The 26,139-nt window shown below is 35.3% G+C and overlaps 1 long non-coding RNA gene across 1 annotated transcript; it reads left to right on the plus strand.

The window, feature by feature from the left end:
- The first annotated feature begins 5,310 nt into the window (after positions 1-5,310).
- LOC115976300 lies at positions 5,311-8,188 on the plus strand. The gene is made up of 3 exons (XR_004088289.1): positions 5,311-5,389; positions 6,517-6,608; positions 8,031-8,188. It is a non-coding gene; the product is annotated as an uncharacterized LOC115976300 (long non-coding RNA).
- The last annotated feature ends 17,951 nt before the right edge of the window (positions 8,189-26,139 follow it).

A 26,139-nucleotide genomic window follows, 5' to 3' on the forward strand; every position in this document is an offset into this window, starting at 1 on the left:
TTTTGTCTCTTATTCTTTTGATTCCGTTAGCGGAGCTCATGAATCAAAAAGGGGCATCTGTAAACACCGCATTTTGTACCCCTTACAACTCGAGCCCCCGTTTCCCAATGATGGCAGTAATTTAAAGCCCAAGGTTGGTTTAGGGCCTAATTAGATGAAAATTGACTTGAGGAAAGTGTTCATGGAAAATATAACTTATTTTTAGAAGAATAAAACTATTTTTGGAAAAGAAAGGTCACAGGAAACCCTAAGTGCCATGCGCACGCATGCTTGTAGCATGTGCACCTAGAAACTATGTAAGGAAAGTTTTTTTGCAATAAATCTAGTTTGGAATGGATCTCACATCGTTTGGAAGCCACCCTAAACCCCTATTGTTCAACAAAATAAAGTCATAAAATGCACTTTTTCAAAGGAGGACGAAAATAGTGGTAAAACACACAAGATTCACTAGAAAATAGTGAATCAAAAAGGGAGTTTTTCACAAAACATCCTCAAGTCAATTTTTGCTTGATTAAGACTTTTTTTGGTCTTGATCTTCAAGTTCTATGTTTACTAATCCATCTTTGATTTGATTGTGAATAGATTGACTGAGAGGAACGGTCAAACTCAAGATCTAAAGAGTTCTGGTGGAGGTAAAATTTCTAACTTTGCCTCCTCATTTTCTCTTTGCTTTTCTTTTCTTCTTGTGTTTGTATATATGCTTAAGTGTTTATAACTTGTTTGTTTAGTTTAGGTTTGTGTAGTGTTTATATTTAAAGCATGTTCATTTGCTAGATTTCTTGCTTTCTTTGTTTCTTTTTTTGTTCTGTGTTTCTAGGTTAAGGTTTCGGGTGTGTATGCGTGTGCATTCTTCAGGCACGTGTATGCATACTCGTAGTATGCGTACACATACAGCTAGGATGTGCATGCATACCTTATGTATGCGCACACATACTCTTGCCTAGAAATCCTAATTCCCTCCTATTTGTTTCTCCTTTATTTTATTTACATGTTTAGCCTCTGTTTTAACCTAGTTTATGTATCTTTAAGTCTCTGCTTCTCTATTTTGTTTTATCTCTTTGATGTTTATTAGGTTTTTAGATTGTTTGAATATCATGAACATGCATGTACCATGGACATGCATTAATGCATAGGTGCTGTGATGTAGTGAGGTAAATAAGGTAGGTCATGTATAATCACATGAACATGCATTTAATTTGGATGACAAGCATGATATGTTTGATGAACATGAATGTGCTTGGTTGAATACCATGTGTTTGGTGTTTAGATGTGTTATCTAGATTTGCCTTGTGATGTTTCTGCCCTTGGTAATATATACTTAATGCCATGATAGATGAATGCTAGACTTGGGATTTTTATGCCACGATTGTTTCCTTTTAGATGCATGTTAGAGTGTGTGTGAGTTAAAATAACATATTGAATATGCCTTTAATGTGATTAAGATTTGGAACACAATGAGTAGAGGCCGACTCACGGGTTTGGTGGGTTTGGGTGCCTAACACCTTCCCATCCCTATACCTAAATTTCAGACACGTCCTCTGGTAAAGATCAGTCCTTCCATGAAGGGCGCTATATTTATGGTTCCTAGACCTAAACTAGATGGTGACTCCATTTACACATTCCGCCATGGTCCACCCTAAGCCAAGACGTATTTCCCACGAAAGGGGGATGACCCACATCACGAGTACTTGCGCCCACACACCTCTTTTTTTTTTTTTTTTTTTTTTTAAGTAAAGAACTTGATCAAAATTTCCAAAACCAAGTGCAGCCTCCTCTGCCAACTTATGTTGGCATTTCTTTTCAGTTAAAGAATGTGTGATATTGCCAAAATGAGTTTTACTTCACCACCTCAAAGTTTGTTGAAAATTCTTAATTTTTTTTCCTTCACTCAAGTCATTGGGAACCCATGAATATCCAATCTCCATGCTGCCTCCACAGAACTGTGACGACCTTCATCTTTTAACCAAATTTGCTCAAAGTGCCACGGTCTTTGTTTTTTGGTGGGGATGCCAAGGAGATGGATGATTATCGGTTTGTGGTCTGAGAAGCCACACTCCAGAGTAACAAATTTTGAAGCCGGGTACATAGCGAACCACTCATTAGTACACATTGCATGATCAATCATTCCCAAATAGTGATACCACTGGGGTAGTGTTTATACCAAGTGAGCTTGCTGCTTACATATCCCAAAATCTATGAGCCCATATTTATCAAGAACATCACGAAACTCTTACATTTGGTGTTGTGAACGTAATCTACCACCAAACGAAACCAAGTTTTTGGAAAGAAAGAAAAAGTTTAAATAAAAATATGTTAGTAAATTAGGGGGTGTTTGGTATTGTGGTTTGTTAAATATTAGCATTGATACACCATGTTGAATATGCTAGTATAGATGCGAAAGCGAAAGCATAAAGTATAAAATACAATAACACACGAGGGTTATGTGGTTCAGCCTAACGGCCTACATCCACGGAGGAAACCCTAAAGGGCTACATTAATAATATATTAGAGTGTAATACAAATCCTGTGTTACAATGAATCATAACATGTGTATATATAGTAGACTAAACCCTAGACTAATAGACTTCTAGTACAAGTAGGAGACTTGGCTTACACATAAAGTAGAATTAGGCTTGGGCTTATACTAATGGGCTAATATATCTCTAACACCCCCTCTCAAACTCAAGATGGAAGCTTGATGAAATCTTGATGAAATCTTGAGATTTGATAAGTTTGAGAAGATCCCTTGAATGAAGTTTGGTTCTGTGACGGTAGTTTGAGGAAGGCAATGGTCTTGCAGTGTTGATGCGACTTCTAACGGTGGCTTGACTATATCGGAGAGTTTTGACGGCAGTAGTAGGAAGCCAAAGAAGATGAACGCAGTGAAGAAAAACACCGAGGAAGACAAAGATTGCTCTTAAATATACCGTAAGGACAGAAAACCATAGCCACAGGAAGGTGGCTCTGATACCATGTTAAATATTAGCATTGATATACCATGTTGAATATGCTAGTATAGATGCGAAAGCGAAAGCATAAAGTATAAAATACAATAACACACGAGGGTTATGTGGTTCAGCCTAACGGCCTACATCCATGGAGGAAACCCTAAATGGCTACATTAATAATATATTAGAGTGTAATACAAATCCTGTGTTACAATGAATCATAACATGTGTATATATAGTAGACTAAACCCTAGACTAATAGACTTCTAGTACAAGTAGGAGACTTGGCTTACACACAAAGCAGAATTAGGCTTGGGCTTATACTAATGGGCTAATATATCTCTAACATTGTTTAACTTTAAACAACATCTTTCAGTATATAAACACCACAACACGTATTTTTTACAGTACTTTTTAACCCACATGTATTTCTATAACACTTAGAGTACGTTTGGATTGGGTTGATTTCCAGTGCATCTACGTCTGTGTTTTTCCTTTTTTTTTTTTTTTTCACGCATTTTTTAGACTTGCGGCTACTGTTCATGCACTGTTCAATGAACAGTAGCTGCAAAGTTTGACTTTTCTAACTTTTTTCAACTAATCAGAGCACATCGTGTACTGTTCATGAACCCACAAATTTCACTTTTCAGCAACTTTTTCATTAAAAATGGGTCCCACGGTACTATTCACATATTTAAAAATTATTTTGCTATAGTATTTTTCAGTTTTCAATTTTCAGCTGTATCTAAACGAACCCTTAAATAACGATACTAGAAATCTCTTACCAAATAGGCTTAATGTTTGATTCAACTCAAATATGTACTCACTAGTCACTACTTAGCAATACATGTGTAAGGCAGTAAAGGTCAACGGTGATTAATTAATTGTAGTATTGGAAATTGGAAAGAAACCAGCAATTAATGCCTTTATTTAGTACTCCCTTCTGTCCCACTTTTTTTGTCCTCTATTTTATTTTGAAATGTCCCAAAATATTGTCCTGTTTCTAAAAATTTAAGCCATTAATTTACTAATATTCTTATTATACCCCTATTAATTTACTAATTCAATTTTTTGATAAATAATAATAAAAGTTTTTTAAAACCCAACCTGATGCTCTGCGTTCTCTCACTATTTTATTTTTCTTTTTATTTTAGGTTTTATACCCACTCCAGAGAGACCAAATACTCTTTCTTCTTTGCCGTTCTCTCTGCCTATCTCAATTCTCAAAATCCCTAAACCATAGCCCATGGTCACTCTCTCACTCCTTCAGTGGCAAAAAGTGCCAGCCTCTGGCCGCCACCGTCATATATCGGCAAAGCCACTACCAGTGCAGGTATTTTATGATTTAATTTTTGCTATCTTAGATTTAGGTACTTGGATTTGGTTTGATTTTCTTTAATTTAGGTATTTGGATAATTGGTTTTGATTAAGGTTGAACCCGTGCAAAATCGAAGATATCTGCTTCTTCTTCAACTCTCTCTCAGCCTCCATCTTTTCCCTGAAAAACACAAAACACGAACTGACCTCTGACCTCTAGGTTATTGGTGTTAAATTTTTTTTTTAAAATTAAATAGGAATTATTGAAGCTTGGCTTAGACTATATGGGAGTGAAACACAAGAAAATGATGGGAAAGTTAAGAAGATTCTGCCGTGCGAGCCTTTTCAAAGGCGATTCTGACTTTGTTGGTGTCATGGTGGGTTAACCCCTGAAAATCTGTTTTTATTAATCTTAATTTTCTTTTTTTCTTTTTTTTTTTTTTTTGGTTTTTTTGGTTTTTTTGTTTTGTTTCGTTTTTTTTTTTTTTTTGGTTAGTAAATGAATTATGAATGAATATTGGCCTCAGTGTTGTATCAATATGCCTCTCTTATTTTTTAGGTTTGATTTGTTCAATTTTAGTTGAAGCTGCTAACTCTGTTGGTTGACCAAATTTGTTGATTTAATGATTTTAGCATCATCTTCTTAAATCGTTTTCTAGGGAGGGTTTATTACTTTTATTTTATTGGTTATTGAAGAAGACCTTTGTTCACGTTAGGCACACATTCACGCAATGTTTGAACCAATCTTAGATGCCTAAACCGTTCTTTCCTTTTTTGGGGGTTTACAATAAATGGATTATAGGAATTCAAACCTAAAGTCTTTCTAGAGAGAAAATTGAATAACACCATTTACTTATCATTGGAGAGGATGTTGTTCCTGTGATACAACCTCATAATTACGAATAGCTACTTTTCATCTATAAGGGCAGGAAGAGAAGATGTGGAAATTTGTGGTGCTTTGGTTAGCCAAAACTAAGTTACTGGTGAAGGATCTGTCAATTGCATGCCACAAAACCTGCATAAGTTTGCATACTCGTAATTTAGCTTTCAATATTGGTCATTGTCCCTAGCAGGCGATACAGCAAGACTTCTTTTGCATCTCTCACGCCCACATGAACCACATTGTGAGTGTCCTTTCTGTGTTTTTCTTACTTTCTCTTTGTTTATATTGCTCTTGGTATTGGAAATTTTTTGTATACTTCATTGTGTGTGTGATAAATTACAGTGGTTAGATGTTAAATACTTAGTAACTATTTATACATTTGTATTTTGTTTAAAGTTGTACTACAAGTTGAAGATTTTGGTTGGTGACTATGTTATTTGCTTCCCAAAGCATTTGTAAAAATGCCTAAACCAAACTTTCCATCACTTAGGAAGTACAAGGAAAAAAATCTAGTAGAAAACTTTCCATCCTTACTGAAAGTTATTTTGAATCTTAACTTCAATGTGAAGGGTTCACTGAATTTTTTCAAATAAGCTTTCACTTTGAGGAAAATATTTCCTATTAATATAGTAGTCCTACACTCCTATTGTTGAGTGCTCTGCTTATGGGGATATTTAGATTTGCTTAGGAATTTTGATTCATGGGAACTGTTTTTGTTAAGGTGATGCTATCTTTGTTAGAAAAAGAGGAAAAGGAAGTTTATAAGAAGCCTAAATCTGAGATAAAGAAAGGGTATTTCTTTCCCCATTGTTACTTCCCAGAAATGCCAAAAATAACTGTTTCACTTGAACTTGGGATCTATATGGCTTGAATTGTTTAAGAACTTTGTATGTCTGAAGCAATTTAGTAATAATTTTCATTTTTTAATCCTACTTAGTTTCTGAAGATATTTTTTTCATCTATTCTCTGTTCGCCGATATCTATTTCTTTCAAATGGTAAATGTTTCAGTGACTCTACTTCTTTACACTATCAATGTTAAAGTTGTTCTCTATATATGAGTGAAAAGGCTCCACATGTGAGGCTATACTAACACTAGCATATATATAGTTTGAATGGGGCTCTCTTGATTTTCCTTATTTTATTGATGTAATTGAAATATTTAACTTTCTCATCATTGATGCAAAATTTCACAGTCTTCTCTTTGGTTATATTAGTTTTAACTTTGTATTGCTTTGTTCTGTTTATTTATTTATTTTTAAATCATTTATTTGTTTCTTTTGTTACAATTTTTATAGTGTTGAGGTTAAGGTGTATATGACCATATCTGCATTACAGCTAATTTCACATCATTTTTTCCTGGCTTACAGAGGGCTGAGACCTTGGGAATTGCTGAATTCCCAATACTAGGCTGCATCAGGAATATCCAAGTTGGGGTCAAAGATACAATCTTTTCATCAAGGTAAACATATTACACATGTTTTTATTATTTTATTGTGAACAAAATAAATTAAGAACTTATTATTGTCACTATCTAGAATAATTTGTGCATCATGTATCATAAAGAGCTTAATTGTGATCATAAATAAAACTATCTTTTTAATATATATTGGAAGACTCCTAGAATAACCTACCGTAGATGGGTGGAATCTCATTAAAAATCTTGAGGTGAATGGGATGTATGATCCACCATGGTTAATAAATAGACTTTAACAGGCACATGAATCAGTAATGAAATTGGTCTGTCCAGTTCATGTTGATTTGTTACTGTGATGATTTCCTTGAAACTTCAATATTAATGAAATGGTAGTGAAGTGATTTGTGTTGTTGCCTTCCATTTCTTTGTGTATTGGCAGTATACACACACACACACATTACACTTCAATCAATAACTTCCATGGGAACGTCCTGTAACTTCTGTTTATGTAAGAAATATGAAGTTGAAATCAAAAGCTGCTTTTAAGCAATAAATGAGTAATCCATCCAATGCCAGGTAACAATAAGAAATAAAGAATTGAAGGAAAATTCAAGTCTAAAACAATAAAGCTAATCAAAATCGTAGAAACCCCATAAGAGATTATCCTAAAGAAAACAAAATAATTTTCTCTCAAAGACTATTTCTTTGGCTACTGATTTTATGGCTACTAAATTGGATATGTCACTTGATGATCTTATTAAAAATAGAGGTTCCCGTGAGAGAGTTAGATAAGTAACAGCTATTTGATTTAGTTTTATAGATTTTTGTAGATTAGGTATTTTGTTGTATATTTGCTTCTCATAGTGCTTATTAAAAGTGGCTGTATTGGATATTGCATGATGGTGGTAATGTTTTTTAGAGACTTTTAATTATTGATTTTGTCCTTTTCAATGTTGGGCTTTTCTGGGTTTTGCATGTAATGCTATTCTTAAAATTTTAGTTGATAATCTGTTTGAGTGATGAGGGGGGAAAATCAAACGTCTTGATTTGAATTATATGGAGTAGTAAGTATGGTTAAGCTATATATAGGTAAATCATTCCAAATTTTTGCAGCATTCCCTGTTTTAATGTTTTGAAGATAAAATGTTAAGGATAGTCTTTAAAAAAAAAAAAAAAAAAACCATGCAGAGGGTTGTAATTTACTGCTTGAGTTTTTTAATCACATTTATGATGAGTATTTCTAATCATGGCTTTTGATTAAAATTTGATGGCCAAAATTGCACCATATTTGTCACAAATAAAAAGATATATGTTGCAACTAACAATGGCAAAATTGCTAATTGATGTGCATCATTAAAATGTTGAATTTTGGTTAAAAGGCTGATATCAACCTAATTTTTAGCATCTTTCACAATTTTAAGTGAATACATGTAAATTTGTTCAAAAGTTAATTTTTATGCCTTACAGGGTTTTGAGGAGTATATAAATTTAATTCTAGATGATGCTGGAAAAGTCAACATCAAGAGGAAGAGCAAAAAACTTTAGATGGGTTCATTTTCCTTTACTTTTAATCTCCCAAATGTACATGCTTTGAACATGGTACATCTATTTTGTTATGGGTTGATTACATCAAAAAAAAATGTAAAGGGTAGATTCTTCTTAAGAGATGCAACACAACAGCCACCTCTCTCTCTCTCGCAATAATGGAAAGTGATGATTTTAGCAATGGTGTAAATTGGCATTATGTTGCCTTTTCAATTCCATTAAGGTCTAGCATCTTTGTTTACTGGCAATGTTAGAATTTAGATACATCTTGGACATCAAGAATGATTAATATAATTTATGAAAGATATTTGATTGAATGAGTATGAAAACTATATTTGTGTAATTAATTGTATTGGATAGTACTTATATCAGTTATATATATTTTAAATATGATTTCAAGCTCTTGGTTATCACGATCAGTGCATGTGATAGATTTTATTATTGTGCAGGTGATAGATTTTATTGGTTTGGTATATAAATTACACCATGATATTGATTTTTTTTTTTTTTTTTTTTCATATTAGAGAAGTTATTAATAGCTTTCCTGTGCATTGTACGAGTTAGCGACTAGTTAATTGTTAAGTTAGTTTTACTTAAGTTCCAATAAATTTAAAATTTTACTCCAATCAAAATTCTATTAGCAAAAATTAGATCCTAAAATATGTTTAACTTAGCTAAAACTTTATTATATAAGTTTCAAGAAAATAAAAAAGAATAAATAATTGTTTAAATATTAAAGTTTTGAGTAATATCGATTTTACCACCTAAAATTTCAAGTTTTGGATCCATAACTTAAGGTTAGGTAGCTTTTGGGGGTGGGGGGAACTCTGTCCATATTCGTTGATAATAAGTTATCTATTAAATGTTACCTAAACTTATAACATGTGTTTGCTGGTCCAATTGTTTCAATCCTAATGCCACATCAATTAAATAACCCCAGAAAATACTTTTAAAAAATTAAAATATTTCTCCTAAAAAAAAAAAAACATAATAGTAGATGGGTCAAAATGGCAAAATACCTCTTTCGCCAAAACTTTCCAATAAAATGCCCATTGTCTGAAGCTATTTAGAGACATGCCCCTATTTTGAAACTCGATTTTTAGAAAATTGAGTTTCAATGAAAAACTCGATTTGTTGAAAATCAAGTTTCTTGAAAAATCCTGCATGGAACTCGAGTTCCATGTAGGATTTTTATTTTTATTTTTATTATTTAAGTTTGATTGCCTATAAATTGATTTTCATCAAATTGAGTTTTTCATTAAAACTTGATTTTTAGAAAATCGAGTTTAAAATAGGAGCAAATTCCTAAATAGTTTCAGACATGAGACATTTTGTTGGAAAGTTTCAACGAAAGGTGTATATCCCCATTTTGGCCATAGTAAATGTTATAGGTTGAAATCTAATGTATCCTTTTTATTATTATTTAAATATCTAATAATAAAAACAATTTATTCCCAACATTTTATGGGCATCTAAACATAAGATCACAACAATTTAAAACTTGTGCTGTGTATTCAAGAGTTAGGCCCATTTGGATATATACCACTGTTAATTTCTATAAAACCTTCTCTTATCTATCCATGTGTGTGTTACATACTTAATATTAAAAAAAGAAAAGAAAAGAAAAAAAAAAAAACCACAACAAAAAAATCTTTCCAAATAACTCCTCGGCCACGAACTCCACGTAACCCACTATACCTCAGAGGTTTGTGTTCATTCCTCAGCACCAGCACCAGCACCTCCTTCAAAAATATTGATGAATTTCTCAAAGACTACTTACGTGGGCAGAACATACTTAAAACAAAAACAGTTGATGGATCCATATAATCGAACACTAGTGACTTTAGTAGGAAATCTCAAACTATATGATGCAGTTGTGAGTTGTGACCTGCTCGGTTGGTCAAATAATATATTCAACTAAGATTAAAAAGGTTACAGAACACCAGAAATTTAAGTTGGGGGGATAATTAAAAAGAAAAAAAATAAAACATAATAAAATTTCATGACAATTGTTTACAAAAGAAAAGACCCAAAATAATTATTTTTAATACATTTTAAATCAATTATTTGTTGAAATAGAATTAGACATTCTTATAAATCTCAAACATGATTTATAATTGATTTTGTACTGAATTTTCAGTAATTTCCTTTTTAATATACAAAATTTTTTTTTTTGTTTTTTAGAAACTTAATATACAAAAATCAAATAGTACTTTCGAATGTGTTATGACTTATGAAAACTATGTACAACTAAAGTCTTAAATAAAAAAGAATTGACTCAATAATATTGTATCCTACGTTTAGTAGTTTATTTTTCCGAAAAAACTCATACCCATATTGGTGGCCGTAATTAGGATCTAGTTCGAAGAAAGAAATGTTTATTTCTTAAGGTTCACCGTTCACATCTTTGAGTCTTTATAGGGGTTTAACATATGAAGTTTTAGTACTTTGAATAGATGATTGAGCAATAAGCTTTGAATCTTTGAACACTTTTTTTTTTCGTAAAATATATATATAATGTCTCCATTAAATTACTCACACTTTAAAAACCATGAATATTAAAATTTATAAACTAGTTATACAATATATAGCTATCTTTTTTCACAAAGAAGTGTATAATATTCAATCAAACAAAAGCATAAAATACTATGGTACACGAAGCATTTAGTATAGAGTATAAAAAAGAAACAAAATACAAAACAACAACTAAAGAACAAAGAGAGATGTACCCACTGCCACTGGTTTGGGGGCGCCGGAAGTTGATTGGAGGCTGGATCGAACGGAGCTATTGAAAGAGACTACGGTGGCGTAAGGAAGTTGTCTTTATATTTAGATTTGTTTTTACTTCAAGTCAATGATGGATGTATATTAGAGATATTTTCTCTTTTTGTATTTGGAGGGTCTGATTTACAAGGGAACTCTTTTTTCCCCTTATATTGCTGATTTGGTTTTTTCTTTGAGCAATGCTGATTTGGGAAATTGTTAGTTTTTTTGGTGTTTGGATTTGAAGGGGCTTTTTATCCCCAAAAAAGAAAAATTGGAGGAGTTATTAGCCCAAAGAATGGGTCAATGCTATTATTTTTGGGTTCTTTGAATTAATTAATTAATTAATTTTTTATTGGGGTTTTTCTTAATTTTAAGATTCTAGGGGGACAGGAAGTTTTTTTTTTTTTTTTTGGGAGAATCCAGGCGGGAAGTCCAACCAAGAAATTTATTAAAACACTAATTAACATCAAAAAGGCCCAAAGGGGCTAAACCATCAGGTAAGGCTTCAAGCCAGACCTGTTAGTTCTGATCCAGTTTTGGCTTTTTTAGCCCGTACATCCATTAATTTATTAGAGCATTCATATCAAGGGTTTTAAAAAATTTAGCATTTAGCATCTAAAAAACCAACTTTATAGTATTTAACACATCACTTTTTAATACACCTAACATTAAAACTTATATTTTTTTTTACCACTTCATTAAAATATTATTTTTTTATCATTTTTTTTTAAATTTTATTTTCATCACCCAAGCCACCACAAACCCATAGCACAACCCATCAGTCTCAACCCACAACACCACCCATGGCACGACCACAGCACACCAACCACAGCACATCAACCACTTTCCCTCTCATATTCTCTTTGCCTTAACCCACGGCTAGGGGTGGCAAATAGGTGGGTTGGGTGTGTAATTATCCATTTATGACTCATTTATTTATAAATTAATTATACATTATCTGTCCAACCCATTTAATTAGTAACCCGTCCATTTAACCCAATATGACACAAATAAATAAATAACTTGTTAAAAACTTTAAAAACAAAAATTCAAAAATTACTTTTCCTGGTCTTTCCTTTCATTTTCCCTTCACAAAATTCATTTCTCAGCAACCAAACAAAGCTAGAGAGAGAGAAAGAAAATGACCATTTTTTTTTTCTCGGCAACGAAACAAAGTCTCAAAATTCCTTTCATTTCCTCTTTCCCTTCTATTCCCTCTGTTTTACTCGGCAACCAAACAGACCATCAGAGAAAGAAAGAGAAAAAGTAAATTTCAGACTAGGGTTTTTAATCCTAAATTTAAAAATTCAAAAACAAAAGGCACAAACCCAATAGAGGAAAAAAGAAATTCAAATCCTGGTCAAGTACCTTGAAGATTTCTGGGTTTGATCATGCTCGGATTGTTCTTGTTCGATCTAGCCATTTCTCTATCAAATCCAAAAATATGAAGAATAAAAAAAAAAAAAAAATTTGAGCGAAGACGCTAAGAGAAGCATCCAAGGAGCACTGGCAATGAAACCACAGAGCTTCAATGATCGAAAACCCTCGTCTGAGGCGGCTGCAACCACCCCTCCCATCGGCAAGCGCATCATCATCAAGATCGCCGACGTGCTCTCCGAAATGCAGAAGGAGGCCGTCGACACCGCCATCTCCGTTGGCCTCTCTTTCTCTCTTTCTATCTCACTTTATATATAAAAAAAAAAATAAAAAAAAAAAGTTGGGTTTGTGATTTTTACTTAGTTTTTATATCTGGGTTTGTGTTTTATTTTATTTTATTAGTAAATAAGCTGATACACTGCCTCTGGTGAACTCCGATTCCATCCTCGTTCTCTCTCTAAAATTTCCTTTTGTTTGGCTACTGAGAAAATCTAAGGGAAAGTGTTAGGGCTTAGAAATCTAGAGGTTAAGGTGTTTGGAAAAGTGTTTGGTTACTGAGAAAATTTGATGGAGAGGGAGACTGTTTATTTAAGTTTTAGATTTTGAAAGGTTTATTGGGTATTAGTGGGTTTATTTAATTCTAAATTTTAGATGGGTTTAGTGGGTCCAAATACTCAAATGGGTTGGGTTAAGACTTATCCAAATAAGGTGGGTAATGGGCGGGTTCATGGATATGGATAAAAATTGCCACCCCTACCCACGGCACACCAACCACAAACCCACCACCGTTACCCAGCAAACTATGTTAATAAAAAAAAAAAAAACCACCATTAGTAACCCAGCGAGACCCATTAAGCAAAACCACCCACCGCCCTTCCTTTCTTCTTCCATTCTTCAGATTATTTTTCTACACCCAAAACCCACCATAAAACCCTAGCCAAAACCCACCCTAGCCATAAAAATAACCACCACCCCAGCGGCCCAACCTCTTCGATCTCAACTCTAGTGAAGAAGGAATGCCGACCATGAACCCAGAGAGGGAGCAGAGAGGCACTGGAGAGAAAGAAAAAAAGAACTAGAGAAGGAAGAAAGCTGAGATCAGATTGAGAGAAAAAAAACGAGGGATAGAGAAATTATATTTTATTGAGAAAGAGAGAAACCTAATAAAAAAGTATTTTATGTTTTGAGATTGTTGCTACAATGAGCTGCCATTTATGGCAGCCCACTGTAGCTGGATGTTATAAGATACATCTTTGATGTAGTTTCTTTTTGTGTGTTTGATGTTTTCAATAGCATTTTTAGCATTTTAGCATTCTTGATAAGAATGATCTTACCATTTCATTTTACATGATAGAAACTACAAGATAATAGTAGGGAAGCATGATAATGGATGTCATAAAAAATGTGGCCATACACAACTTGGTTCGAAGAACCTTCAGCTATTGCTTGAATTATTATAGCTGATGTTAGGACATATGTGATTCACTTGTTAGGAACATATGTCACTATTTTTATATAATTGGCTAATCCTTTGACAAAACGCACTTTACTTGTAATTGGGTAGATCTAGGTGTTTTTAATACTTCAAGAAACTGTGTTTCAAGATCAAGTGTTGAAGTTCTTTTCTTTGTCCAAGAAGTGCAAGCTGAGAAGTGCAAGTTCATTAAAGCTCGATAGCTAGCTCGAAGGCTAGCAAGTGACGAGGTTTAAGAAGTTGTTTAGCCCGTGTGCTCGACACCTTATATCTGTTGAGGTTTAAGAAAGAATAAAAAATTTTGATCTGTTTTCTTGGAATCCGTGAATGTGTCTTTGGGACTTCTTTTCTCCTAACCCCAGACATATAAAAGAATTTTTTTAAGGGCTGTCAAAGAGTTCATAAGTTGCACAAGCTTTAAGAAAAAGTTTGTTCGCGTAAATTGTGACCGTAGACAAAGTTTTGCTCTAGTTCATCTCTTCTGAAGAAGTTACTGTGTTTGTGCATCGTAAGGTTTTGTGACCAAGCATCTTCTTGATTTTCATCGTGTGGATGAATTGAAGAACTTTGCAGCCAACAGCCTTCTCTAGTTGGTGATTGAAGTTGCGTACTGGGATCCGCGCAATTGGATAGTCATGTACTTAGGAGCCGTGCATCAAAAGGAGAAATTGTCACTACAGAACAAGTCCAATTGGGTATTGGAGTAAGGGTTCAACTGTAAGTTAGTATAAGGTACTGGGATTCCTTTACTTGTAATCACTTGTTGTGATAATAGTGGAGTTTCGAGAGTGGTGACCTTAAAATCATCCAGTGGGGTTTTTGTCGTGTTGGTTTTCCCCATTCGTAAACAAATCATCATGTTATTTATTTTCCGCTATATACTTAGTTTATTGATGATTTTTTTGTGCTACCACACGTTTGCATGTTAATTTGATTAATTAATAAACTTGGCTAATCAATCAATTAATTCATCACAAGGGGTCAATACGTTTTTGGCCTATCAACTGAGTTTCCTTCAAAGATCACTTCTTGTAGCCTAATCTTTGTAGCAAATTGGAGAGCGCGACGACTTGCAAGTGCTTCTACTTCTGCAACAGAATGGGGCAGAGGAATAAGCATTGAAAGTGCACCAATCACCTCACCATCATGATCATGAATCACCACTCCTAAGCCAGCTGCATCAATGTTCTTGAAAAAGGCTTTGTCAAAGTTAGCTTTATACCAATGACGATCAGGAGGGCATCATATTTGAGGTGGGGATAGCAAGGTTGGTGGAGATGCTAAGGTTGGTTTAGGTTCCATCTCTTAAGCATGTAATAAATCCTGGAGCATGCCACTAGCCAAGGAAATGACCCTAGTGAGTGGCTTCAATGGGAGACCAAGTTGAGTGGCATTGTGCTGGTTCCATAGAATCCAAGCTGCTAAAGCAAAGATCTCCCTCCTTTGGTCATCAGTAATCTGCAAAAATCTAGAAACAAGGTCAGAGAAATCAGTTGGAGGTGATGTGATTTTTTGGTTAACCCAAGATAGATTACTCCATATGATCTTCACCTTCTTACAGCTCCACATTATATGAAGTGGATCCTCCAAGTCATCCTTACAGCTATTACAAAGGACATTAGGAACAATTTGTCTCCGAAACAAGTTCTCCATGGTTGGCAGTGCATTGTTGTAGGCTTGCCAAATAAAATGTCGTACCTTATTAGGGACACGTAGCATCCATATACCTTTCCAAAAAGACTTCTGGGAGGTTTGGATTAGAGCTACTTGCATTGTTGATCAAAGTACCATCAACCAACAATCTGTAGGCATTACGGGTAGTAAAATTACCCATTTGGGACTAGATTATGCAGTCTTGGGGGAGACGAATACTTAAAGGAATGCTCAAGATCATTTTTGCTTCATGTGGGAGAAAAAGTTCCTAGATTAGTTCCGTCCTTCGCTTGTGCTCATCAACATCAATAAGACTATGGACCTTAGCATCAGGTGGAATGTCTGGTAGTGGTGAACTGACTGGTCTTGCAACTGGACCTAGTAACCACTTGTCTTCCTTAATACACACAAATCGTCCATCACCTATCCTCCAAACCATACCTTGTTCGATGACCTCCCTAACACTTAAAATGCTTTTCCACGCATAGGAGCCCGAAGCAGATTCTTTAGCATCAAGGATAGAACAATCAGGGAAGAAGTAGGCTTTGAAGACTTTGTAGCAAAGTGAATTAGGATTTTCGAGCATCCTCCACACTTGTTTGGCTAACAAAGCCATGTTTGACTTCTTAATTTCCTTGAATCCCAAACTGCCCACTTCCTTGGCTGCACAGAGCTTCTCCCATTTTAACCAATGGACTTTTCTACTATCTCCATTATACGCCCACCAAAACTTGCATATCAAAACCTCAATTTCTTTAATCAAGCTTTAGGGAGTTTGAAACAACTCATAGAATAGGTTGGGATGGCTTGGATTACGAATTTGATGAGAACTTCTCTACCTACTTGTGAAAGAAACTTCTCATTCTACCCTTGTAATCTCTTCCACATCCATTCTTTGATGTATATAAAACTTTGCTTCTTAGCTCGTCCAACAAGTGTCGGTAAACTGAGGTACCTCTCGAAGGGACATCCGTTAGCTGTTGTTTACTTGATTGAGTTTTTGGTAGGGTGTTGAAGCTAAAGAAAATGTTGGCTTTATCTCTATTGATTTTTTGTTCGGAGCCTTTCTCATAAATTGAAAGAAATGTCAAGGATAACATGGCACTCTGATTCTTGAGCTCTACAAAACAACACACTATCATCCGCAAAGAACAAGTGAGATACTCGAGGACCATTTCGGTAGATGGACACTCCCCTGATTGCCCTAGTAGCTTCGGCTTTGTGCAAAAGACCTTGAAGACTAATGGAAATTATCTTTCCATCAAAATCCACATGCCGCATTACCTTTTCTAAAAACACCAACTCCACCATATCATATGCCTTACTCATATCCAACTTGAGAGCCATGAAACGAAGCTTCCCTTGGGTTTTCTGTTTGAGATAGTGCAGTGTCTCAAAAGCCACCAGGACCTTGCCTGTGATTAATCTCCCCTAAAGGAAAGCACTTTGGGAATTAGAGACCACATTTGGCAAGATAACTTTGAGCCGGTTAACCAAAACCTTAGCAACGAGTTTATAAAAAACATTATTAAGCCTTATATGCCTAAAATCAGAAACTTTTTTTTTGGTTCTTTTACTTTTGGGATTAGAGAGATAAGTGTAGTGTTGATTGAATCAGAGATATTAATAGAATTTAAGGCAACTAGGATTGCCTCTGTAACACCCTCACCAACTATGTGCTTGAAAGTTTTGTAGAACATAATCGACATTCCATCTGGGCCGGGAGTAGTGCGAGGGGCCATTTGCTGAAGGGCATGGTGAACTTCATCCTCTGTGTAGGTCTAGTTTAGGCCCAAGTTCATATCAAGAGTAACAGTGGGAGCCACACAATTCAAAATGTCATCAAAACTGGTTGGGTCAAAAGTTGTAAAAATATTAGCTAAATACTCTTCAACCATAGCACCCATAGGCTCTTCATCATCAACCCAAAACCCGCTATCATCTTCTAAACCCAAGATTTGATTGCGCATGTTCCTTTGATTAGCTTTACAATGGAAGTACCTAGTGTTATGGTCCCTTTCTTTCAGCCAAGAATTATGAGATCGCTGTTTCCACATTGCTACTTCCCTTATTTGCAGAACCTGAATCTCTTCACACAAATGATAAATTCTAGTTGGATTGATTCAATACATACCTACCTCTTCAGCACTAGTTAACTCTCTAAGTTTTTTGGCCAAAGTTTTTCGAACTTGTACAAAATGCTCCTTGTCCCACCTCTTCAGATTATCCTATCATATTTTAATCTTTTTAGCAATAGTTTGCATAGGGGATGGCTCAGCAATATCAGCCCAAGAATCTTTGATAACATCTTCACATGCCTTATCTTTGATCCACATTACCTCAAATCAAAATGGCCTGCCTTTGCAATAGAACTGTTTTAATTTAGAATCCGAGACAAGGAGGATCGGTTTATGGTCAGAGTGGAATGCATTTAGATGGTGAATGCGAGTTTTAGGGATCCTCAAAATCCAATCCATTGTAGTAACGCCCTGGTTAAGATGGATCCAAACATTGCTATCCCTGAGTCTCCGATTACACCAAGTAAGGGAAAGCCATTGAAACCCAAATCCTTGAGGCCACTGACGTCTAGCATCGCAGAAACCTTGCATTTGTCTTTCAGGTTTGTCAAGCCAGCCTTGTTTCTTATCTGCCTTCAAAATTTCAATGTAGTCGCCCATATATAGCCAAGGTAAGATAAACCGTTAATTCAAACTCTTGAGCAAAGACCAAGAATTTTCCCAGCTGGCAGTTTCTAGGTCACCATTGTAGACACTTCATTTTGTACCCATTATGACTTAGGCCCCCGTTCCCCAATAATGTTGAATTCTAAGATCCAAGGTTGATTTAATGCCCAATCAGATGTTAAATTGACTTGAGAGATGTTAAAATGAAAAATATAAATTTTAAATGAGCAAATAAATATATTTTTGAAAAATACGACCAAAGGAAACCCTCACTATATGCACATAAGAATCAGCTTGCGCACGCAACTTTCTGCATGCGTACGTAGGCCCAATCTTGCCACGCATAGCAAATTTTAGAAATTATACAAAGCAAGTTTTCTGCATTAATGTTGAGGTTTGGAACGAATCCCACATCGTCTGGGAGTCGTTCCAAATCCCTATTCTCACACTATAAGTAGTCTTACATGGTATATTTTCAAGAGACAGAAATCCCACAGGAAAATACTAAGATTCACTAGAAATAGTGAATCAAAGAGGGAGTTTTTCACAAAACATCCTCAAGTCAATTTTCTTTTGATTAAGGCCTTTTCTGGCCTTGATCTTTGAGTTTAAGATTACTAATCACTGTTTTATTGAATTGTGAATAGATTTAATTGAGTGAAAGGGTCAAAAATCAAGCTTGAAGAGCTTTTTCTTTAAGGTATTAGTCTAAACTTTTCTTTTTTCCTTTTCTTTTATTTTGATGCTTTAAATCTGTCTGTTTACTTTATTTTCTTGTTATCATATGTTTTAATATATCTACGTAGTCTAGGTTTACATTTTTGTATATTTAAAGAGCATGTTAGGATGTTAGATTTAGTGTTTTAAGGCTTGGCTATGTTTTTAGGGTTTCTAGGTAGAAACCTGTGCACGTAGGCTTGATTATGCACACGCAAGGAAGTTCATGTGTGTGCACGAACTTGCCTAGAAACCCTAATTTTTATTTTTTCTTTTTTCTTTTGCTTTCACATGTATCTTATTGTCTAGTTTCTTTTCTATACTTTTATGCTTTCAAAGCTTCTATTTCACATGTTTAATTGCTTATTTTCTTTCACATGTTAGAATTAGGGTTTATCTTATTTTGTTTTGTTTCAATGCTATGAATATGCATTCACATGCTTATGCATAATGCCATAGGTGCTGAGTAACTACAAGGTAAGTAAAGGTAAGTCACGCAGTCAAATGAACATACATGGTTAGGTTTGATAATTGTGATCTTGATGCTTTGGATGATGACATGTTTTGATTGGCTTTGTTTCTATTTTTGATCTTTAATGCTTATATGTTTCTACCTTAGATATAATGATGGAGTTTGTGATGAAGCATGTTTAGATGTATGGTGATAGGTTTGTGATGAAGTATGATTTGCTGTATGATTAGGGTTTGTGTTGTGATGAATGCTTTGATGCCATGACATGTATCTTAGATGAATGTTAGGAGATGCCATGCTAGATGAATGATAGGTGGTTTGATATGCATGCTAGATGAATGTTTTGGTTGATAAGCATGATAGATGTACGATTAGAGATGTTTGATGCCATTTTGATTGTTAGATGTATGCTTGTGTGTGTGTGAGTTAGATACAAGTATTGAGTGTGCCTTTAATAGGGTTGAGACATAAGACATGATGATGGGAAGCCAAACTTAGGGTTGGGCAGTTTTGGGTGCCTAACACCTTCCCAAGATTGTACCTTAACTCCAAACCCATATCTCTGGTAGTAAGATCAAAAGATCATTCCTTGAAAGGAATCAATATATATGGTTCCAAGGCCATTGTAAAAAGTAGGTGACAACTCCTAAAAATGACCCCTTGCATCCACAGTGGCGAGTCTGCTAGGAATTGTGAGTTTAATTCCTATGTGTCCTATGTCTTAACCTTAACAAAGGCTTATTCAATATTTGTTTGCTCACATATCACATTGTTCTTTTGTCCTTTAACCTAAGTTGATGATGAGTGGGAAGATGGAAGGCTCTATTCAGGCCCAAGTCTTTCAAAGTTCATCCCACCAACTCACAATGTGTGCCATTGCCTATGATGGGCTTTGAGTACGTTAACAATTTGCCACCAATCCTCAAAGGTCCACTTAGGCCCTCGGTTGGAATTATGGCTCACCTAGTTGTGAGTGACCTACTTATCTATCCCTTAGCCTTAAGGGGCCTACCCATACTTAGAGAGATCCTAGATCCTATCAAAAGAGGACACCCTTTACATATCTCTTGTTTGTTCAACCATATCTTGTGATCACCTAATTCTAAAGGACAAATAAAAGATGTAAAAAATGGAAGGATGACCCTAAAGTTATGGCATACCTTAAGACAAATGGGACAAAAGAAAAGAAGTTCTCACATATAAGAGGCTTGTCCCTAAATCTAAAGGGTATATCTTAACTTGAAAGGTTCATAAGACCATAACCTAATTGCTATCATAAGCCCAAACCAAAAAGCCCTTTTGAAAAAGAGGACTTTGGGCCGATGGATTTCCCTAATCTTGGGCCTCTTTGTTGTATGCCTAGGCCCAAAATGATGAGAATTTCATGGACTTTGTGAGGAAGGTTACAATTTATTATAGCTAATGGGCTACTTCAACAAAAATGGTGATAATGAAATGAAAAGAGAAGAGCCCAAAGGTGATGAATATATTGTGAGCCCATGTTTGAGACAAAATGTTGAAAATCTCAAAGTACATTCTAATGAAAGTCCATGAGGGTAAAGATGAGAGCATTGTTGTAAATGGACCAAAGCCTAATGAAACAAGAGGCAATGTCCATTAGAGGAAACAGAGTAACTTTGTAATTTACCCTTCATTAAAATGGACTTAAAGATTTTCTAAGGACACCTTAAAAAAAAAGGAACTTTTAATTGAGACATGGCCTTAATAAAAATGGGACTTCTTTTTAAACATCACTGCACCACCAAAGGTCAAGAAAACACGTCCCCACTCCAATTTAAATCCAAGAGAAGAATGGAAGGCGAGACATTCCAAGAAGAAACCCCTCAAGAGGAAAGGATGGACGCTTTAAGTGAAAAGGCCCTTATGCAAAAGCTACTCGAGTGTGTGGAAACACAAGGCAAAGTTCTTAAGATGATAATAAGCCACCTTTCCAAGATAGAAGAAGATGAGCTAAAGGAAGGAGAAGGATGGGATGGAGGGGACAAGGCTAACTAATGGACAAAGAGAGTTGACTCAAGAGGACATCGATTGAATGATGTCAGAAGGGAATACCCACCTGCTTCTACCCAACTTTATGCCACAATTGAAGAGCACTCCGGACCATGGACTTTCAAGAGGGCCCATGTCAATGACTTCTCTAAATTGGAAGACACGGGGTCTTGAGAAGATCATGATTGGCCGGAATGGACCTTGAAGGTGAGGACAGCTCAAGTCACCCCAGCTTGCTTCATGCTTGAAAGTGACATGGACCTTTCATCCGACGACGATGAATACGTTGTGCTGACTCAAGATGAAGAAGAAGAGGAAGGAGATGATGAAGTGATTAACTAATGGAGTGAAGATGATGACAATTGGTTCTTCGATGAGGTGGGAAGGGATTTCCCCAAAGAGGGTGAGCTTTTGTATGACATAACCAAAGCTATGCACATATGGAAACCTCTGAGAGAGGAGGGCTAGTCTGTCAAGTTGAAGGATTCATTCGAAGAAGAGGATGAGGAGAAGAATGACAAGCCTTGAAGAAGAAAGAAGAAAAAATTCATTATGCCTGCTGTGGGGCAACTTAATAATTGGACTTGGGTTGGTTTTTCTGAAAATGTGAGAAAGAAAATGTGCAATGCAAGTCCCAATGTACTTTTCAACATTTTTAATAAGATGAATTCTAGTTTGGCTTATTTTGATATGTCCCATAATATTGAAATTCTTCACTTAAATGATTCTGTTAGGTTCTAAGTACTTAGGAACTAATGTATTAGAACTCTAATTTGTATTGTTGGCAAACCATGATCAAAACAGGTTTTTAGTCTTGTTTTAGACTTGCTCAAAGTATGTGTTTTATGTAAAGTTGGAATCGAGCTGCTGTAGAATTCATTGTACAATTTAGTTTGGCTAGATTGATTGAGAATTAGACTCAACTGATCAAAAGTTGGGCAGAATGTTTTTCTGCAGAATTTCCAACTCAACCCTAAGCCCATATGACATGTAGGGTTTTATGTTTTGCCCTAGGTATAAAAGGGAAACCCTAGCACATTTTTGAGGTTGCTCTAATTGCTGTGTGTGTGAATCTCTTGTGAGATTTGAGAGGTGATTGCCTTTACACATACTTAGGATTATCAAGAAGGAGATTTCATTGAGAGCTTGATGATCATTCAATTGCTACAATAAAAGCTTAAAGATACATAAGCAGGAGTGCTTGTACTTGCTGGAGAATCCAAGAAAGAAGGAGTTTATGGTCTCGGAGCTGTCATGTGGTCGTATCAGTAAGTTTTCTACTGGTGGGTAGCAATAGGATGTTAGTGGTCTAAGTCGCTATTGTAAAACTTCAATTCTTTTATAGTGGATTCAAGTTTACCTTGAGAATAGCTAGGTTAAATCCTCTCTAGGTTTTTACCGATGTGGTTTCCAGGTCATCATATCTTTGTGTTATTTATATTTCGCACTTTACATTGATATGATTATATGATTGTTTGTTAACCTAGATCTGAAATTTGGACTAAGTAATCACTTGGGTAATTAACTAGGTTAATCCAATTGTGTTTTAAGGGGTCTAAAAACGTTCAGATTCAAAAGAATTTGAATATGAAATTAATAAACAATTGGAGAAGAAAATTGAACCTATAGAACCAAATTTTGAAACTCTTAATTTGGGCAATGATGAGAATCCACATTTAATTAAAATTGGCTTAACCCTAAATGAAAAAGAAAGAAAAGATCTCAAAGAGTTGCTCATCGAATTTCAAGAGGTGTTTGCATAGTCCTATGAAGATATGCCCGGTATTGATCCCGAGATAGCTTAACATCACATTGACACTCATGCTCACATGGTACCTGTCAAGCAAAAGTTAAGGTCTATGAGAACCAAATAGCTTCTAAAGATCAAAGAAGAGGTCACCAAGCAATTGAAGGTAAGGTTCATCAAACCAATACACCAAGCCGAGTGGATAGCCAATGTTGTGCCCATACCCAAGAAAGATGAGAAGGTAAGAATGTGTGTGGATTTTAGAGATTTGAACAAAGCTTGCCCTAAGGATGACTTTCCTCTTCCTTACATAGATGTCTTAGTGGATAATACTGCCGGTAGTGCCTTAATGTTTTTCATAGATGGTTTCTCGAGATATACCTTCACCATAGAATGGGAAATCTATTGTTACATTGTAATGCCATTTGGGCTTAAGAATGCAGGTGCAACTTACCAATGAATGGCCACAGCCTTGTTACATGATATGATGCCACAACCTTGTGAAATCCAGGAGAGAGAGAGGGTCACATCGTTAACTTAAGGAAGTTCTTTGAATGGATCAAGGAGTATAGGTTGAGATTGAACCCACATAAATGCACATTTGGAGTAACTGTAAGAAAGTTGTTAGGCTTTTTGGTAAGTGATAGAGGGCTAGAAGTTGACCTATCAAAGATCAAAGCCATATTAGAAATGCCTCCACCCAAAAGCGAGAAGGAGATAAGGGAATTTTTGGGTCGATTGTAATACATTAGCTAATTCATTGCCAAACTCACTTCCACTTGTGAGCCCATCTTCAAGCTCCTTAGGAAGAATGAACCTCATGAATAGAATGATTAATGTCAGAAAGCTTTTAAGCTCATTAAGGAGTATCTCTTCCATCCACCTATCTTGGTACCCCCGATGCATGGAAAACCACTACTCCTCTACCTCTCTATCATAGAGGATACGGTCGGAAGTATGCTTGCACAAGAAGACGATGATAAGAATGAGAGAGCCGTGTACTATTTGAGTAAGAGGTTCTATGATTATGAGGCTGTGGGATAAATACATATGCAGCGGAAAATTAACGGATCTCTTTCATTCGTAATTGATAACATGTACTAAGTAAGTTTCAGAATTTAGGAATAAGAGAGTGTACCTTAGTATGGTGAATTTCAAAACCAAAGATCAGAAGTTCTTGAGAACACTTTTAATCTTCACTCCAATTCCACTTGTGCCCAAGAAGTGTGGTTTCTCAGTCATAAAATATTCATAGTAATACAAAGTCATGAATGAAGACTGGCATTTTGTAAATCACTATATCTTAGTCCTTGAGTACCTGGTTTAATCATTTTAAGTTATTCATCATATATTTATGAAATCCTATTTCATAAATATATACTTTAGTAATTCCTTACTAAAGTGTTTAGGCCTAATACTCTGAATAACTGAACCCATTAAACTTATATCAAGAGAATAATTTATATCTCCGTTAAGAGACTATGAATTCCATCTTGAGAATATATGTTCCATCAACACTAAATGTGGCTGCCCAACATATTGAGGTTTTGACCATTACTTTAGATCTCACTCCTGATATATCAAAGCAACCTACACTTTATGATCAAGTCCATTATTCTCTCAGGATTAAGAGTTCATGTAAATATAAGTCGGGAGATTTATTATTCTTTTGACAGTCATTAGGAGAATAATAAATCTTACAGTGGTCCAGTTCAATATGTTTTAACTCTTAAAACATATCAACACATCAACTAGAAGTTTTCACTTCCATGATCTCTTAGTTTGATATGTTATAGTCTTCGCAGATAAAATGCCCAATTTCATCACTAATTATGAACTAAAATTCTGAGTTTACAAAGAACTTGTGATTTATATCTTCTGTGACTTTTCACATAAGTTACATAATATGCATCTTATGGACTATATGGTAATGTTCGAATATTCATGTTACCATTATTTTAGATAATAATAAAATAACTTTATTAATCACAATATTAAGTTATACATAATATCATACATAGCATCATACAATCGGATTTAAGGGTACTAATCCTAATAGAGACTAGATTCACACCCATAGAAAAATCGTGCTTTGCTCTCATATGGGCCATACAGAAGTTAAGACACATTATCCTACCTTTCCAATTATGGGTAGTGGCCATAATGAATCCATTAAAGTACTTGTTTGAGAAGCCCGCTTTGAGTGGAAGACTATCAAGGTGGTTGATCCTACTAGTGGAATTCAATTTGAAGTATGTAACGAGGAAAACCATCAAAGGGAGTATCGTATCAGATTTTTGTGCTAAGAACCTTGTGGAGGGAGAGGATGGTAGATAAGATTTTCTGGATGAGGATATTTTAGATATTGAGCTAGGGGCATGGAAGATGTATTTCGATGGAGCCGTGAACCAATATGGAAATGGGATAGGAGTACTCTTGATTACTCTTGAAGGATCTCACATACCCTCATAGTTAAGCTGAACTTCAAGGCAACCAATAACATGGCAAAGTATGAGGCTTGTATCACTGGAATGGAAGCTTTCTAAAGAATTAGGGGTGAAAGGGGTCGAGGACTTTGGAGATTCGACTTTGGTCATAGCTCAAGTACAAAGGTTGTGGAAATTGAAGGAAGAGCACTTAAAGCCCTATCAGCAGTATCTAGAGGATTTGACCAAAATCTTTGACAAGATTGAATATACAGTCATCCCTAGAGCTCAAAATCAGGATGTAGATTCCTTGGCTACTTTAGCTTCCATATTGAAATACCTGAAGGAGTATGGACGTGACCCTCAGAGATTAAACAAAGTTATAGGATGGTACATAGAGAGAAGGCTGAAGTTTTAGTCTTGGTTATAAACGAAGAAGGGGTTCCTTGGTATTATGACATCATGAAATTCTTGGAGTTGGGGGTATATCTAGACAGTGCCGATAAGAGAAAGCATCATTCGATTAGGATGATGGCAATGCAATACATCTTATAAGGACGTCAGCTCTATAGAAGATCCTATGATGGTATACATCTTTGTTGCCTAAAGAAGGAAGAAGCTGATAAAGTTATGGAAGAAATGCATCAAGAGATTTGTGGTCCTTATATGAATGGGAAATCATTAGCCAAGAAAATCTTAAGGATA

This window comes from Quercus lobata, chromosome 2 (assembly GCF_001633185.2).
Source record: "Quercus lobata isolate SW786 chromosome 2, ValleyOak3.0 Primary Assembly, whole genome shotgun sequence".
Lineage (NCBI taxonomy): Eukaryota > Viridiplantae > Streptophyta > Magnoliopsida > Fagales > Fagaceae > Quercus > Quercus lobata.